General features: G+C 42.4%; 1 protein-coding gene across 20 annotated transcripts in view; it reads left to right on the forward strand.

Annotated features, from left to right (window-relative positions):
• Positions 1-5,612, forward strand: part of ptprdb (protein tyrosine phosphatase receptor type Db) — a 151,207-nt gene that overhangs the window by 14,920 nt on the left and 130,675 nt on the right. The window lies entirely within an intron of this gene.

Genomic DNA, 5,612 nt, shown 5'->3' on the forward strand with positions numbered 1-5,612 from the left:
AGTTCCCTCCCTCTGCCTCTTGCTCACATACGAACACACACAAACTCACACCCACATTTTCATTTTTTCAGGTTCTCGGAGGTGCACTTATGCACATAAACCTTCCACCTCAGCTAATAAACTTACTCACCCAGACATCCCCCTCGCAACCTCTTGAGACCCCCTTTGTTCTTGAACACACACGCATACAAATATTCGCATGCTTACACATTTAGACATGCACATCACGCTCTGCATAACCAGACAGGCAGCAAGTGTTTTGTGCACTAATCAGTCACTTCATTATTTTTCCTAGTTTTCCAAGTGCAATATCCATACTCAGCCCCATTCTGTGCATACTCTAACATACAGTGTAGCCGAAAGAAAACTGTGTTTGTTACCAAACAGCTGCATGTAATGTCCACTCTGTTAAGTGTGCCCCGGCAGATATGCTGTGACAGTTAACCGTGTGCAGGTAATGGGTGTAAGATTTGAGATGAAAAATTTAATCTCAGAGAATTGCAGCGGTGCAGAAAAAAAAACGAAAGAAAGAAAAAATCATTACTATGAAGAATGTGAACAAAATCAAATGAGAGCACTTGTTGTGTAGAGTTCAGCAGTGTGGTTAGAGGATATCTTTAAGTTTTGTGGTTTGGTAACTGTTTGCAATATCATGCATGAAATATGAGATTGTGGATGCCCCCTTTGTATGTATATTCTTAAAGAAAAGGAAGTGAGATGTTGTGAAAAGACTCTGCTAAATGCTTGAGTATTGGTGTCAATCCAAGAGTGATAATCTTGACTCAAACCTCACCCTCAAATATACTGCTCAAAACATTAAGGGAACACTTACATCATACATTGGATTGTGAATGAAATATTCAACCTGAAAATCTTTACCGGCGTGCATTGTGTAACCTTTTGAGAACAAAATGATGTAAGAGTAGTCAGCGGAGTCGAGAGCAGAGTTCAAAATCCCACCAAAAATAAAGTTTCAATTGTACCCTTAATTTTTTTAGGAGCATATAAACATAAATGTTTGAGCACTTATAGGGTTCATTCACCTATTCCTCTATGCCTGAGCACGTTTAACCCAACTCACACTCCAGAAGAAACTAAGAAGTCAGTACTTGCCCAAGGATAATTCAATATGCAGACTAGAGGAGTCGGGGATTGAGCCACCGGCCTTCCAACTGGTAGACAACTCCCTCCATCTCCCAAGCCATGGCCACATGTGTGCCTCTCTCTGTGTGCTACGGCAATTTTCGTTGTTCCTGAAAGCCTCTGTTTCTAAATCAAGACTTTTATGAAGTTCTGCTGCCCTGAGCAGACCATTAACATTTCATATCACCCTGGCTCACTCCCTGTGTTGCTCCCATGGGCATGTGGCAGAAATTCCCTCTTTGTATAATCCCTACAGACTTTAAAAGCAGACCATGGTGACCACACTTTTATTATCGGACCTCAGCTGTGTTTTTTCCAGTTTTTTTTTTTTTAAAGATAACAATCAGTGTTAAGCATTGACCCCAAGCACAATCTTTTTTACACCGACTGCACTCCAGTAAATGCTCATTTTGCCAAACTGATTTGCATAATGCCTATGGAAAAAGAGGTGTGTTTTTTTTTTTTAAATCAGCGTAGAACCGTAGGAAGAATTTTTTTCTCTTAAGTTTCATCACTTTGCCAGACTTTATAGTCTTTTTTCTCTCACTATGTCCTCACTTTCTTAACATTCACCACTCACTTGTCAGTTCTGAAGCACAGCTTGCCTTAAGTATCGGGGTTCAGCATGTAAGCTCATCTCATTATCCCCGTTTGTGTATGTGTTTGTGTGTGTGTGTGTGTGTGTGTGTGTGTGTGCGCGCGCGTGCACTTCATGTATGAGTGTATAACTGACTGTGAGAGTGTGAGTGAGTGATGGGTGTGTAAGCCTCCCTCTCTTGCGCTCTGTTTGAAATAAAGCGACAGATAATCGCAGGGCTCTGGTGAAGCGAGCTCATCTGAGCGCCAATCGATACGGGTGCCATAGCTTCAAAGCAACCCTTCAAAGAGGAGAGAAATAGCCATATGCTCTTCGTGTTGCTGTGTGTGTGTGTGTGTGTGTGTGTGTGTGTGTGTGTGTGTGTGTGTGTGTGTGTGTGTGTGTGTGTGTGTGTGTGTGTGTGTGTCAGAGAGCCAGAGCAAATGTGTGGGGAGAGAGAGAGTGAGATCGGGAGTGAGAGAACAAAAGGAGGAGATGAAATCAGGGAGTCTCCGTGTGTGCAGATGAAGCTGTTTTCATTTGGTAGCAAACATTATCATATCACAGTTGACATGCAAAGTGGTTGTGATGCAACTGATGTCACTATTTAAATTGGACAAAATCATTGTTTCGTTAGCTGGTAATCTCCTGATATTATGGCTCTGTCATCTTTTATTCAGCAAACCGGCAGCAGCTGTGGCCTTTGTTGAGGAAATGGGCTAGGAGGAGAGAGACACACTCTGTCTCTGTCTCACACACACACACACCGAGGCGAAGTTTAAAGACTGGATGCGAAGAAGTGAATAGACTATACACTGTACCGAGAGACAGTGGGAACTGAACGCTTGCAGGAAGGAAGAGTGTGAGGACGAGAGAATGACAGTGAGAAAGGGAGACGGAGGTGTGCAGAGATGTGTTCGTAAGTGAGACTAAAAGAGGGAAAGGGGGGAGAGAGAGATCCCCGAACCACGCTGTGTTTAGCAGTGCCATCTCACCTTCCAGAAAGTGAAAATGAGAATGTATTTTTGACTCGTTGGTGGAAAAAAAAAAAAGTCTAGAAGTTTGTGTTTGGGAGTGAGTGTTACAAAACATGTGTTTTCTGTGCACTCAGACATGTGTAATTCTATTAAGTGTGTGCGTTTGCGTGTGTGTGCAAGTTGAGAAAACAAGAGAATGTATGTGTATACAGCATGTGTGTGTGTCAGCATGTCTAATTAGCTGAGACATGCAGGTGTAAAACAGTAATTAATGGCACAACTGACTGACTTCATTATCTCCACATGAGCTTCTCATCCTGGCTCAACACACACACACACACGCACGCGCGTGCACGCACAAATACAGAAACATTACAACATGCTTCTGAATGTACAGTAGTGTGAGAGAATGTGTGTTTTACTACAAAATAGCAGCGCAGTGTTGACTAGATGAAGTGGACACAATCATTGCACACGTCGCCGTTCGGACACTCAGACACTCATTTAGTTTGCAAATGGACTCATTACTAATGAATCACAAGCAGCTTTAGAGCAGGCTGAGCACACAGTAATGGTTTGGCCATCCTCCAGAATTTAGACACTACAGCGCACACATACACTCAGACACACACAAACACACACGCACGCTTGCATTGACAGAGATTGAGAGTGAGTGTCCAAAAGCGCCAATTACCTTCACATCCAATGTAAGAGAACAAGCTGGAAAGCTAATTATAAGTCCCCCACATGTAGATGGAAACCGTTCAAGCTCTCTCTAACACACACACAGACACACACACTTAGGCCCGTGATATGTGACCAGCAATAGCATTTTCTTGTTTTCGTCTGTGGTTGTTAGCTTGTTATGGGAAATATGTTTGTGACATTGGATCATTAGCATAAGTCATGATACAACCTCTGAGCCCAACTAGCTTTATTGAATCATCAATAAGACTGTATAATTTAGTGATTCCAGTTTTAGCCAGATTGATTTACACTTCAGTACCCTGCCAGGCTTGAATGGGATCAAATGAAATTAGATGCCTCAAAATGCACCATGTTGTCACTCAGTAAGTGGAATAAATATGTTTTTTATTTATCATTCAAGTACTATCAATCTTTTCTCATGGTCGTCTGCCAAGACATAAATATTGCTGATGGTCTCTCTCTCTCTTTGTGTCTCTACCCTCTCTGGTGAGTGAGTGATATGGCAGTGATTGGACAGAGTAATTGGTCCTAATGAACATGTCAACAGACTGTTTCTTTCTCTTTCCATTAAACACAACTGGATTAGATTTACTGTGCTTACTCTAACAGCTTAAAGACTCCATCAGTAGGCCACTTTCTGCACGCACACACACGCACACACACACACACACACACACACACACACACACAGAGAGACACACAGAATGGCTTAGCTCAGTAGATCAATGGCCCCTTGGTCAATGTCTCCTTAGGGAGGGTTATCTATCTGCTCCTCACTAATGAAACACTCTGATCGTGAGTGTGTATGTGTGGGTTTGAATGTCTGCATGCACTCATTGGTAAGATTGATTTTAAATTATATGGATATGGAGTCATGTAGCTTAGTCTTAGGTTAATTACAGAGTGCACCATCATGTATATGTGTGTATGTTGTCAATGTTCTTATGAATATTTAATTTAATTTAAGGAAAACAACATTAGTACGCGTACCAACGTAAAATTGCCTTTGATTTGCTAGGTTTTGAAAACTATAATATGCAAATATAAGAACTATTTCTTACGGTTTACATTCCAGCCACACTTCTTTTTTTGTTATTCACTCAGTGGCCATGTTTTAAATATGTCATGCTGCTACCTGGTTAGACTCCCTTTTGCCTTCAGAACGTCCTTAATTCTCTGTGACAGAGATTCAGCAACGTGCTGGAAACAGTTGGTCCATGCTGACATGATAGCATCACACAGTTGCTGTTGATTTGTTGGCTGCACATCCATGATACAAGTCTCCTGCTGAATTGAGATCTGGTGTCTTTGGAGGCCATTTGAGTATGGTGAACTGTGTCCTATTCAAGAAGTGTACCCCGTTTTGATCGTTACTACCAGTAGGATAATGCACATAGTCATACATGGTCAGCAACAATGGCTGTTCATTTGGTACTAAAAGGCACAACGTGTGCAAAGAAAATATCCCTGACACGGTTACACCACTGCCATAACCCTGAATCTTTGGTACAGGGCTGGATGAATGCATGCTTTCATGTTGTTGATGCTATTTTTTGACCCTCACATCTGAATTTTGCTACAGAAATCAGTCCAGGTAACATTTTTCCAGGTTTCTACTGCCCAATTTTGGTGAATTCATGTGAATTGTAGGCTCAACTTCTTACTCTTAGCTGACAGACCCCCAGTGTGGTCTTCTGATGCTTAGGTTATCTGCTTCAACGTTTGATGCAGAGATGATCTTCTGCATACTTTTGTTGTGGTTATTTGAATTAAAATGGCAAAATCGCTAGCCCGACGTCCCGGAGCTAGCGATTTTGCGAGCCCTGTATCTGATTGAGGAATCACTCATCTTTGGAAAAGAGAGTTTATTACAGAGAAATGGCTCTTTCCAAAATAAAAGCTATACTATACGCTTCTTCTGGGCTATATTCTCAGTAGCATATTGTAGCGGGTCAGGGCTGTTCGGGGTTCTGTTTGTACAGCTATGTTTTGTTTATGTTGCCATAGTGACAGCCGGGTGACGCCCTCTCGCTGTGACGGTGTGTCCTTCCGGGGTCAGAGGGCGCCCTGTGTGTTGTTGTTGTTGTTGTTGCTGTGCGGTTGCCGCGCTGAGCAGTTAGCTAGCGGCAGTGTTCTTCTGCAGATGTCAATAAACGGCTGTGCTCCCTGGCTAGCTCACGGGAAGCAAGACCAAACGACACCTCCGT

The sequence above is a fragment of the Pundamilia nyererei genome, unplaced genomic scaffold, assembly GCF_000239375.1.
Source record: "Pundamilia nyererei isolate P.nyererei 1_Seehausen unplaced genomic scaffold, PunNye1.0 scaffold00187, whole genome shotgun sequence".
Taxonomy (NCBI): domain Eukaryota; kingdom Metazoa; phylum Chordata; class Actinopteri; order Cichliformes; family Cichlidae; genus Pundamilia; species Pundamilia nyererei.